Here is a 13530-nt window from a genome sequence, read left to right as displayed (position 1 = left end):
TTTATGTTCTGTGGCAGGCTTCCTCAACCTTGGCCCTCCACATGTTTTTGGCCTACAATGCCCATGATCCCTAGCTAGCAAGACCAGTGGTCAGGGATGATGGGAATTGTAGTCCCATCTGGGGGGCCGAGGTTGAAGCAGCCTGTTCTGTGGTATCAGCAATAACGCCAATTCGTTTTTTAAAAAAAATGTAGATATTTAGATTTAGGTATATAATCTTTCCAGAGAGATCCATTAAGAGTCTTATGATTCTTTTGTTCCCTCATTGTATATCTTTTCCCATTTCAGACAGATAATAAAAAGGGAGTATTCCTTTTCCAGATGACACTTACACATGACATCCTATTCCTACACCCCCGCCAAATGGCTGAACCGATCAACTGTGCAGATTCCAATCTATGAAAAGTGTGGCATACAGCTATGCTATCTTCCCTTACTCTCTCCATCTGATAAATCACAATTGTTTTTTAGTGCTTGGCATGTGATCAAACCAACAGCTGTACTAGAATAAAAAACAAAATCAATCACTCACCACCATCTCCCTGTTATCACCCATGAGACAATGAGCATTTTGGGGAACACATCTTTCAGGATGAAAAAATAAGTTATGTAGCTGCAGAGCCATGTGGAAAAAGTATTTGCTTTTTCTAAAAACTGCAAGTGATACATTTGATACCACCACTATCAAATATCCTGCATGCAAAAAAAATGGGCAGAAATGCCTAAAATATAGCATCATCTATAAAAGGTTCGCAGAGAAATAGCTGGTACCCCAAGAATGAAATTAATGGAGATTTGCATGTACTGAACTGACACTGGCTAGACTGTTTTGGCTTGAGGGTAAGATTCACCCTTGGCCAACCCTTCTAGGAGCGTCCAGGGACTTGACCAGTGGTGGATGTGGCCAAAAGTAGATGTGGCCGCCCCACACTCTTGCATACACATACATACAGGAAGACTTGCGGACAGACATAAACAAAGTCACAGTCTGCTCTCCTCAGCTGATTTGTGCAGATGAGCTATGGAAGGGAGTTATACCCTTCTCCCTTTTCATCATTACCATCCCCCCCTCCTCTCATCAAATTATCATTCTGGGGCTCATTTGCATTCCCATCAGCGTGTTGCCCTCAAATCACCCTAGCATTCTATCAGCTTTTTTCTTTTCTTTTTGTCTCTGCCACCAGAATTGGTGGTGTTTTATACAACCCAAAAATATTGCTGCTGGGGTAGTGAAAGATAAGGCCCCCAAACTGGGGATTAGGCTTCCCTGCATTAGAGTTTTAATTAAAACAATGTAAGCATCATGAATAAAGAAGCTTGCAGAAATGTAATTAATGGCAAAGGTTACATGAGGTATCATTGTGCAATGGAACTCTGCAGAACTTTGCACTGTGCACTTATTTGCTTTCTTACTAACTTACTATATTTATTATATAAAGTCAACCAGTAACATAGGGCAGCTTTCAACTTCTGATAGACTGGAGGGCACAACATCTGCACTAAGAAAGGTTGCACAAGGAGAGGGCTGCTTACCCCTTCTACCTGAAGCCTCTCGGCCCCCGAAAAATCTCCCCATATAATATGAGCCATGTCAGTGGGAGAGAGAATCATGAACTGGGAAGAGGCAGCTTGTGTGAGCAGGAGCATCATGTGCACCGCCACCCAATTCTTGACAATTCCGTTCTCCCACTGCAGCCTCTCGCAACATAACACATCAAGGAGGGGCTCTTGACCAACCAGAGTGGTGATGTTGCTTTGTGAGTGTAAGAGGTTGCAGGGGGTGTTGAACATGAGAGTGATCTGCTGTGTGAACAACTTTCTCTTTTTAGATTTAAGTCATGGTGACCAACTCCATACGTTTTTGGGCTACAACTCCCATCACTTCTACCATTTGCCATCTGGGCTGAGGCTGGAATCCACAACAACTGGAGGGCACAACTTTGTCACTCTGTTCTGAAAGGCAAACCTCTTAGGTCTCAGGCCCAGGCAACCTATTGTGGAGAGATATGTGAACGCTGTTGAACAACATCTCGTGTGAAATCCTATGCAAACAGCAACAAATAAAGTGTGTGTGTGTGTGTGTGTGTGTGTGTGTGTGTAAATACTAACACAATAACATCACATTTTCTTTTCAACTACTTGCATTGGAGGTTGGGAGGAAATATGAATTGCCAGCAGCTATGCAACTGTCCATCAGCTGAGCTGTGTTTTGGTGGAAGAATCTAAGCTGGGGCTTCTGACTGCAAGTGTGACTGTTTTCCCCTCCTTCTCTCAGAGCAGAGCCAGCCCATCCATGATGCAGGGTGAGACAACTGCCTCAGGTGGTGGAAATTGAGGAGGTGGCACTCCCACGAGTGTCCCCACTGCCCTACCACCACCGAAGCAATTCAGGTAAGGGAGGCTTCAGCAGCAGCAGGGAGGCACAACGTTCTACTGCCCAGGTTTTCCGCTGGTCTCCCCCACCCCAGTGGCAGAAAGGGGCCAGCAGCAAAGCTCTGTGGAATGCCTCCCCGCTCACTGGGTCGCTGAGAGGCATTCCCTTGTCCAGCTTTGCCACCAGGTGGGCAGGGAACTTTGAAAAACGTTTCTTGTAGAACCTCATGCCCTTCTCCATTGCAGGAGCGGCAAGAGGCTGGGGAACGCCTCTCAATGGCTCACTGCTTTATAAGATAGAAGCTTTTGTGTACTCATATGCCTTTATAAAAGAAACATTTTAATTCCCTTCTTACAGTAACATAACAGATTATAGCAAATGGTGGCAATGATGCATAGCTTCTGTGTGCTCTGTCCCAACTGAGCATACTGCTTTACTCCAGCCATACTGCTTTATAACAGATTTGGATAGGAATCAAACCAAAACAAACCTTAATACAACAGCAACACAAAATTAATAAATTTAAAGCTTCCAGCTATGCTGAAATAAACTAACAGAGCTTTCTCTCATTCACTCACTTCACTAAATTCTTTTCATCAAGCCAATCTTTTATATTGCTCTCTCTCACCTTGTGCCTCTACACGCATAATTATAACTTGCACTTATTATAATGGAACCTTTATAACCGACTTCATCATGCTTTCAAACTCACAACAACCTTTACACCCAAATTCTTTTACATACACCAAATAATAAATTATGGAAGCTTTAGAACTGACCTCATCCCACTTACAAACTCACAGTAATTTTTACATCCCCCAAATAAACACTCAAGTTGGCTTTTTGCTGAACAAATATATCATTAAATGAAATATATGCCAATACTATGCTAGATATGCTAGAACCTGGATTTACTTCATTTGACTCAGCATAATTCATTTGTAATAATCATAATTTCAACATGTGTTAGATATTGCTGTAAAATTCTAAATATAAACAAACTGGGAAACAGAATTATTTCATTTTTAAGGAAACATGAATAGTATTGCAAAACTGGAGTCCAAATGATTGACTTCTGGGAGGTTTCAAACTTACTGTGGCAACTGTTGTAATTGTTGATATACAGAGGACAATAATGTAGTAAATTAATCCCATATCTATCTGTCTTTGATGTAGGGGTCAGAATTGCTAATAAATTGAATGCACTGTTTTTAGATCTAGGATATATCTAAAGATATTTCCCAAATAAAAGTAGAAATATAAGGACACATCTCACCCTTCCTTTGGCCATCTTGGAGGGCCTTAGTTTGGGAGTTACTTTTTATATTTCTGCCACATTATACGCACCTACATTTTATCAGTGAAGTGGGACCCCATAACTTCTGCTCATGTTTCTTTTGACCGCAAGTATGGACAGGGTTGAGCTCTGGGTATCTTCAGTTCAGTTCCAATGTAGATTTTTCAAAACATACAAAAATGTGTGATTCCTAGACACAGGCTTTCTAACTCTTTTGGGTGTTAAATCACACATTCATAGTGTCTGATTCTTTGTTCACTATTTAGACCTCCCTTGTATTCTAGTGCTGTGAAGTATGATTTCAACTGCGGGCAGTAAAAGGGCACATACTTCCATTGCTGCAGCTGACCATGCTACCTTGCATTTTTGAGCATGCTCAGTTGCATTTTAGAGACTTCCAGTGTGGCAGGCCCTGTTTTCGGAACAGAATCTCTGTTGGGATTCTATTTGTACTTTCCCAAAACAACTGAAAACATATTTGTTTCAACAACCTTTTTCAGTTAGCTTAAAAATGCATTTGCCTTAGGTGTTTATTTTATATTGTTTATAAACCCATCTTTATTGTTTTCAAAGCAACTTCTAGTTGTTTTTCTGTAAATTGGCTTGAGACCTATGTGGAAGATGATTCAAAATTTAATAAAGTAAATAATAATAGTAATATGTAAAAAGCTGCTATGGATGCTTTCAGTAATCAGCCCGCGGACTGTCTCGCCAGAGTGGTGCATGCTCTGGTTATCTCCCGCTTGGACTACTGCAATGCGCTCTACGTGGGGCTACCTTTGAAGGTGACTCGGAAACTACAACTAATCCAGAATGCGGCAGCTAGACTGGTGACTGGGGGCGGCCGCCGAGACCATATAACACCGGTCTTGAAAGACCTACATTGGCTCCCAGTACGTTTCCGAGCACAATTCAAAGTGCTGGTGTTGACCTTTAAAGCCCTAAACGGCCTCGGCCCAGTATACCTGAAGGAGCGTCTCCACCCCCATCGTTCTGCCCGGATGCTGAGGTCCAGCGCCGAGGGCTTTCTGGCGGTTCCCTCATTGCGAGAAGCAAAGCTACAGGGAACCAGGCAGAGGGCCTTCTCGGTAGTGGCGCCTGCCCTGTGGAACGCCCTCCCATCAGATGTCAAAGCGATAAATAACTACCTGACATTCAGAAGGCATCTTAAGGCAGCCCTGTTCAGGGAAGTTTTTAATCTGTGATATTTTAGTGTATTTTTGGTTTCTATGGAAGCCGCCCAGAGTGGCTGGGGAAACCCAGCCAGATGGGCGGGGTACAAATAATAAATTATTATTATTATTATTATTATCACACAAATCAGGTGTTTTGCAAGGAAGAGGGCATGGATAGAGATAAAATCCAATACCCTTACTTCTTCCAAATAGTTTCTGAGAGTGCTAATCGCTTTTCTTTAGAGGCTTTATGTGTACAACCACAACAGCTGGATTAAGGCATTTGTCCAGAAATGCTTGCTTAGCAGAAAGAAAGATCAGTATATTTTATTTAATCAGCCCAGCCCAAGGAAACACGGCATTTAACAAGGTGAGCACCAAAGATGAAGAGTAAGCAACAACATGCTGCAGAACTAAACACATCTTAATACAATATATAACCAAATGGAAGGAAACTTACTCTTTAAAATATGAGGAACACACACACACAGTTCTTAAATAAACTATAGGAAATGCAATCAAACTTGTTAATGAATTCCTGTCTCCCACTATAATTGCCCTTTGAAACTTTCCCCTTTAAATTTTACATTGCACTTATTAGCCTGGTATTTAGGTTTCAACTAATACAAGTAGGGGCCTGCAACCAAATGTTGCAAAGGATTTTGAATTACGTTTGTAGCAGATGTATTAGTAAAGAGATAAAAGAAGCATGGGCATTTATTTTCTGGGGTTTGGGGAGGTGTTGCCTTGGGGAGCATGCTGCTGTGCTCATGTTTTGCTTGTGAGGTCAGGATGCTGGGCTGCATGGGTCTTTGGCCTCTTCCAGCAGGGATCTTATTTTATTATAGGTTGGAGCCTTCACTATAGGAACTTATTTTCCTTTTAATAAATATGATTTTATGTATTCATTTATTTCTGGAGTTTCTATACTGCCTTTTTGCCAAGTCACCCAAGGCAAACACATTATATAACATGTCAAGTGCCAGAGTCCTCTTAGGCCTACTGGGAGCCAATAATATGTGTGCTCCCTGGCCTGCCCATCTTCTGGCAGCATTGCAAGGGAATACATTCATGATTTGAAAAGTTCTTAGAGTCTGAATGCTGCTGGGGAAGCAGACTTTACCTTGCCTTTAAGCTTGGTGCTACTGAGGGACATTTCTAGAAAAATAGGTGATGGTACTCACCATGAAGTGGTTACAGTAAGTCTTGCAACTCTTTAACAAAAAACAAAAAATGTGTCAGTCCTGTGTACCCTTAAGTACCCCCTGAAAAAAGCACTGGGTTCTTCCAAGCCCGGAAGAGCAGGAGGAGATTTCCAGACAGAGCTGGTCCTGAGGAGGATGTGGCTATCCTTGAGGTTCTGTCACAAGCATCAATAAGATGTACACACACACACACTCCTGCAAGACTCAGGGTTTCCCCATAGCTAACTTGTTTCCCCTGTTTTTGCCTCAGGAAAACCTAGTTCAGTATTAGAAAGCGTGATGAAAAGTTAAATTACGGGTGGTATAAGAAGTAACTGAGTGTGCTCCTCAGAACAAAGTCAGCTATTTTCTTATTTCCACTGAATATTGGAGGGGAGCGAACAGACATGCATATCAATCAGCTCTTGTAAATTAAATGCAAACATAGTCAGCAATTGTCAATTATATATTTGTTAATTAAAATGTCTCGTGGAACGTCTGGTGTGAAACTGTCAAAGCTTCTGTGTTCAATGTCTTCTGAGTGAAAGGGATTATTCTAATGGAAGGGCTTATGAGACATATCAGTGTAATTATTTCCACAAAAATGTAGTTGTTTCAGTTATTTATACTACATTTTCAGAAGTTGCAATATCATTTAATCTGCGTCAATCGAAAGACTTGAAATGTCGCAAACAGTTTTCAAGATGAAAACATGACCCCAGTAAGCAAACTTGCTAGCAAAAGCCTTAAAGATAACATAAATTAACTAAAGATAAGAATTGTAACTATTCAAACTCAAAAATGTATGAAGGTAGGCTATGCTGGGTTCAGAGGTCTGAGACCCTCAAAAATAAGAATTTGGGCTCAGCCTATGCTTGGTAGGCTTACTTCAGAGTTCCTTCCTTCTTATAGCTACATGCAGACTTATGTTCCTTCCTTCTAGAATTCCCCCACCCCTGCCTGATTACAATAAGTCCTGGGGTGGGCTTCTGCTTAGGTCAGAGCATTCTGAACTCTTGGCTTGCGTCAAGAAATGGGAATGTCATAAGCAGTACACACAGCTCAATCTCAGGTGAAGCAACTTATTTTAAGCTGAACAGGTCTTGGCCAAACAAAGTTGTGGCTGCACGTAGGGTTCTTTCATCTCTGTGTAAGAGGCTGATTTGGACATAACACTGAAAAAATACTGATTACCTACATGCACTGGAAACTGAGCTTCTATTAACTGCTACATATTCCATGTGGCAAACAAAAGGAATCTTAAACAAAATTTGGGAGAATGCCAAATATGCCAAATAACTTATCAGACACCAACATACAAATGGGTTTTTTTTAATATCGAAAGGTCAGCTTTTCATCAAAAAGGAAAAAAAGGATTGCAACAGCAAATGGATTCAAGATGGCAATCCATTAGTAACCCAAATATTGTATGCAATTCTCTCCTTAAGTTTCAGAATACTTTTAAAAAATACATCTGCTGTCAATGACAGGCAAAAAAGATTATCATCCCATTAAGATATGGGGCTCAAAAGAAAAAGCAGGTGAAGATTAAAGAAAAGGAGATGAAGATGTTTATGTAAACCACTTAGAGGTTTTGAGAATTAGTATACAAACTGTGTTAAGTAAAAAGTTAACTCCTGCTGGACCCCATTGAAATCAATGGGGCAAGTTAATCAGGGCTAGCTTATGTTCCATTGATTAAAAAAGGAGTTAAATTTGACTATTTTATTTACAATGGGATCTATGACTGCACTCCTATGAACATGTACTTGGGAGAATATTCTACAGGGGGATTTCTAATAAATATATATCCTCTTATATTCATGAGATGACAAAGAAATTGGCTGGTGAAAATATACTTCTTCTGTTTAATAATGCAGTATGGAGCCAAAAAGCCAACTTTAAATGTTCCTAGTTCATAACTGACAAATTGATCTTTACATTTAGCATCAGTAAAACCTATATTGACTAGAATGTATACTATTTAAAAATGGCTCTCTTCAAATCCTTCACACATCTAAGATCCAATTCAATGGGAAGATTGGATTTTCATAAGGCACAGCTGCAGAACAACAAGAAAAGCTCTCAGATCCAGGGGAATTAAAACTATAAAAATACAAATTGAGTGACAGCAAGGATGAGCCCTTATTAGAGTCACCTGTGACTGATCCTATATGCTATTCTCTAATTTGTTTGATTTTTAAAATGTTGTTGTTAAGATTTGTAGAATGGGCAACACAAATGCAGGCTGACAAGTGAATTTGTGATGCATGAGAAAGGTTTGTCAGATGCATGAGAAAATATACTGGAAGAATTTATTGGGTTAGCTGCAAAGTTTCATCCTGTGTATCTGCTATTATGAACAAGCACAGAAAGACAGGGCTGAAGATGTTCTTTGTTCAACCATTAGGTACAGCAGGAGTTGGAAAACTGTGTGTGGCTTCATTAGCTAATCAGAGAAGACTGGCTGGGAGAAGAGCTGCATGAGGAAGTGGTGTCACGTCCACTGGATCCTAACTGAGGCACTACACACACACACCCATGCAACACAGACTGACAAGGTAAGAAAACAGCAGGGATGGGCAACCGATGTTGGACTGCAACTCCCATCTGCTGCACGGCAATGGTTAATGATGATGGGAGTTGTAGTCCAACAACTGGAAAACTACAGATTGGCTTCTCCTTGCCTAAGGGCTCTGGGAAGAAGCTGAATGAGGAAAGGGTGTGGTTGGTGTTGCGTGGATCCAGGCTGGCTTTCTAGCATGCTGGACAGCTGTGCTGGTTATGCAAGAAAGCTGACAAATCTAGGCTTCCTAAGCGTTGGCTTATTGTATCTCCTGCTCTATAATCAGATCCAAGTGCATAATATTTTTATGTTCACTGAACTGGGACATCTGTATCCAATCCAAAAAGAAGGGTAAATGTGTTTAAGTATCTTTGGGATCTAATGTACAAAATGGCAACAAAAATACATTCTGAGACAGAACATGCTGAAATAGTACCCCTTTTCAGCAGATGGCTGAAGTCTACTGTTCCAGTCAGAATATAAAATTTACTATAAAATGGGCTCCTACATTGTCATTACAGAATAGAAAGCTTTTTGTTTTGACAACATGAATGTTTTTTATGTCATGAGACAAAAAATGCAATATATATATATAGTTTCATGCTGCAAAATCCTGTACAGTTCTGAAAGTACTTTTTCCTCAGTGCACTCCAACCACAAATGTGATTTTATTTTTCCATGTGGCTCAGAGTGAGAGAAACTACAGCTACATAACTATTATACTACAACAACATCAGCGGTAGTCAAGAGCCATTGTTCGAATGATATTTATGATATTTCCCCTTTCCCCTCTCAAGTAACTTTTATGGAGAGGAGATTAAACTGAGTGATAAACTAGTACTTGAGTGCTTTTGTGCTCTAGGCTCCTCCATGGAGATAGCAACTGAAGCCACTGCCAAACACACTGCAGTGGAGTAAGGAGAAGCAGAAATGGTGCTCTTAAGACTAAGAAAAAAGTTGTATAGTTAGCTATCCAGAGCAATAATTAGCAAAAAGGGTGAAAAAATACACAAATAATCTTATCCTCAAGTTAAGCACTGATCGTGGATAAGGATGCTTCTCGGCAGAGCATGGAGATTTGCTGGCAGGGGAAGATTATGAAAGTCTAGTAATACCTTTGTGTTTGTGAGAGGCTAGCAGCAAGGCTAGCTGAAGCCACTTCAGCACCTAAGACCGAATGGCAGCCTCACAAAAAGATAGGAAGGAGGAGTGTGAGTTTTGTGTTGGTCTGGTAGAACTAGAGGCTAAAGTAAATCAACATGATGGGCAGAACAATCCAAAGTGAGGCTGGGTAGGAGCAGATCAATCTTGCATCTCAAGCTCTGCCAATAGAAGTCAACAGCAGGTTTTCCCCCTTTAAAAAAGGGAAATGTTGACAGCTATGTTTGCTACACCAACTAATCTCAAGCATTCTGAAGTAATGTAAGTAACAAGGTGTACTTAAAAGCCATTGCAAATAGACAGCATGTGAACTACTGTACAAACAACACACACAGAGGGGAGAGAGAGAGAGAGAGAGAGAGAGAGAGAGAGAGAGAGCGAGAGAGCAATAAAACAAGCACTTTATTCCAACCCTCAAACTTAGAATAAGAGGAGGTTTAGTTTCTAGCAGAAAAAGTCACTGACCTCTTTTGAAGCACTTACTGTCAGTAAATGGTGAAACCTCTCTCTCCATTTTAGTTTAATTTTTTTTATATTTGGAGATCAGAATGACGGTTAATGAACCTTCAACCTAATTTCTAATTAGTGTGGAAGAGCATGCAGGTACAAGGGCTACTCCTACTGTGTCTGTAGCTTCAAGATGAATCAAACCAGTGTATATTATTGTGAGGAGCATTGCAGAACCAGGCATGTATTGTCTTAACAATTTCTAACACCTGGATTTTTACTTTTACTTTTTTTAAAAAAAATAATTCCTTCTGTTAGTGACCTTCAGTGGTCGAATGCCTATCAATTTCTAAGTGAAATGGGATCATCCAAAAATAATATAGCGCTTTCTACATATATTAGGTACTCAGGTGTACTTAAATGTTAGGCTATAAAACATACACACACAAAAACCATAAAACTATCTGACAGGAACCTGTAAATTTACAAAATACTGATGGTTAAGCTCACAGAGAGAGGTACATGGAGATTTAAAAACATAAATAAATCAGGCAGACATGGTATTACTCTGCAAAGATTCGTCAAACAGTCTGCACAGTGGACCTGACATTGCACTCAAAGGCTTGATCTCATGAAGCTGAAGATTATTTGGCCTGTAAACTGTTGCGACAAGAAGTTTCACTGGAGGGACTTCCGGCGAGGCAGCATGGCGGCTGCAACAGCAGAAAAGAGCTCCTGAAGCCAGCCAGAGTAAAAGGCTCTGACTGGCCAATTCCCGGGCTCCCAGGACTGCTGCTGCCAACACTGCCAACGGAGAGGAATCGGGGGTGCCCGGGGCGTCTTTCAAAGGAGCCAAAACACTCCCCCACGACCTTGATTGAGCCGGAAAGGCACCCGACCACCCCCCCCAACAGCCGAGAGGAGCTCCAAATCCAGGAAGACAGTGGAGCTAACGCAGAGAGGGAGAAAAAGAAAAGGGGGAAAGAAGAAGAAAAAGAAAGAAAAAGGAGCCGTAACTTTACCGCTGCTGCCCCCATCTCTGCCGACAAAGAAGAGGGGAGGTAGGTGAGCACGGGAAGGCAAAAGAGGCTCCGAAAAAACACGTGGCTGAGCCGACCAGAGCCTACCCCTCCATGCAAAGCTGCATGACAAAGGAGATCGCAGAAAGGAAGAAACTACCCCCTTCTTTTCTCCTTTTTTTTTTTTAAAAAAAACTTTTTTAACCCCTTCCTACCCCTCTCCCTTTCCTCCCACCTTTTTAAAAAGAAATTCTTTTTTATTCCCCCCCCCATATACCTACTTTTATCATTTTTCTTTTTAAAAGAGCGGCCACTGCTGCTGCAGCCACCCTTTATTTGAATCTTTATTTTTATTTCTATCTTTTCTACACACTATTTAAAGACACACTTCTCCACACACACACACCCTCAATTTAAACCTCATTTTATTTTCACCTCAAACTCCCCTCTTAAGAATTAAAATGGCAGTACCCAGAAAACAGCCCTGAACCATCACAGGCCATTTCCTGGGACTGCCACTTCGCCCCAGACTTTCCACTCTCTTTTACCTATCCTCTTTTACCTATACTTTACTCATTTTTTTTAAAATAAAAAGCTCTATCTATCTATCTAAAGACAACACCCCTTTTTTTTACCTTTAATTCTCATTTTTATCTTTTACCCGTACATTTTTAATTACTTTTTTACAAACAAAAAATAATAACAATAATTAGGGGGAAATATTATTATTTATTTTATTTTTTTATAAAAAAAAACCACACATGTTTTTTCCCCCCTCTCTTTTTAAAGCCCTTTCTTTTCTATTTGTTGGCTTGTTCTTGAGGGGGGTATCTTTCGCCCCCAGCTACGACCACCACTCTCTTTTAAAACAAAAATTTCCTCTATATCACTGCTATTGTTATTGATACTCTCCCCCTCAACTCTCCCCCTTTTTATTTTTCTCTCCCTTTTTGCTCTCCCCTCTCTCTCTTCACCCCTCCTCATTTTTCCCTTTATCCCACCTTTCATTTTCCATCCCCAATTTTGTTTTCTATCCCTTTTATTTTTTAAAATCAACCCCCCCTTTTTAGCCTGTCCGTCAGTTTGTTTTTGAGAGGGGAGCCCTTTCCCCCCACCCCTCTTTTAAAATAAGACTTTCCCCCATACCATTGCAGCAGCTCCCCCTCCCTCCCTCCTCCCCTCTCCCCCTCTCTTTTCCGACCTTGAAGACCGCAATAGACGTTGTAACATCCGCTTCCGCAACTTTCCTGAAAAAACAGAGGAGAAAAGCCCAGCAGACCTAATTATACGCTGGCTGAAAAACACAATCCCAAGCCTGAAACTTGAGGCAGATGACTTGGAGAGGGCTCACAGAGCCCTAAAACCTATGCCAAAACCCAGTGCCCCCCCCCAAGAGACATCATTGTATGCTTCACACACTACAAAAAGAAGGAAGAGATATGGCACCACCTCAGAAACTCAAGCAACCTTCGATATGGAGAAACCCCCATTCTGGCCCTACAGGACCTATCTCAGGATACCCTAAACCGGAGGAAAAGCCTGCGCCCATGCACCCAGCGTCTCCAACAAGCAGGGATCAAATACCGATGGGGCTTCCCCTTCCGCCTCATTGTAACAACCAATACAGCACAACACATGGCTACCAACATACCTGAGGCCCTGCAACTACTAAAGAACCTTGAACTCGACCTCCCACCAGAATGGCAACCGACAAACCCACCAAGTGACAGCCCCAACCACGAGGAAACAACAGCAAACAACTGGACGACGGTACAGAAGAAAAAGAAACAACAGAAGCGGCACAACAACGCAAACCAATACAGTCAAGCATCATGCTCAGAACCGTCCTGCCGGCCATACGACACAAGAAACCAGACCAAGATTAACCAAACCAATTCATCGCAGATGGACAACCCTACAACAACAACAATCCCAGCTGAATGAAGCAACCAGGGAAAAACCACAAACTGAGGGACTGGTGATTTCCCCCCCTTCCCCCTCTCTCCCCCCCAAAACATAGATTTAGTTAACACCATCAACATCCCCCCCCAGCCCCGCACCCCCACAGAAATCCCCACCCCAACACCAGTCCAGACGACCTCAACCACATTCCCCATCACCCACACCTTCAACATCCTCATACTCCATACTAAGGAAAAACAACTCCAACCTTAATAACACAACCCACAATCAGGCTAAAATCTGATACCCAAACAGCACTATGGTGGCACCAGAGCGTACCAGCACCCACATCCCCACCCCAACACACCAACAATGTTGCTCATAACATTGGCAACATTGCTTACG

General features: G+C 41.5%; 1 protein-coding gene and 1 long non-coding RNA gene across 5 annotated transcripts in view; one reads left to right on the top strand and one right to left on the bottom strand.

The window, feature by feature from the left end:
- ESR1 (estrogen receptor 1) overlaps positions 1–13530 on the bottom strand; it is a 218292-nt gene that overhangs the window by 76463 nt on the left and 128299 nt on the right. The window lies entirely within an intron of this gene.
- LOC128410663 (uncharacterized) overlaps positions 1–13530 on the top strand; it is a 114601-nt gene that overhangs the window by 94563 nt on the left and 6508 nt on the right. Inside the window, exon 2 of the long non-coding RNA XR_008329569.1 lies at positions 8441–8591. This is a non-coding gene — a long non-coding RNA (uncharacterized LOC128410663). The remainder of the gene's footprint in view (positions 1–8440; positions 8592–13530) is intronic.

This window comes from Podarcis raffonei, chromosome 3 (assembly GCF_027172205.1).
Source record: "Podarcis raffonei isolate rPodRaf1 chromosome 3, rPodRaf1.pri, whole genome shotgun sequence".
Taxonomy (NCBI): domain Eukaryota; kingdom Metazoa; phylum Chordata; class Lepidosauria; order Squamata; family Lacertidae; genus Podarcis; species Podarcis raffonei.
The sequence above is the reverse complement of the archived record's forward strand: the minus strand, read 5'-3'. Positions and strand labels throughout refer to the sequence as shown.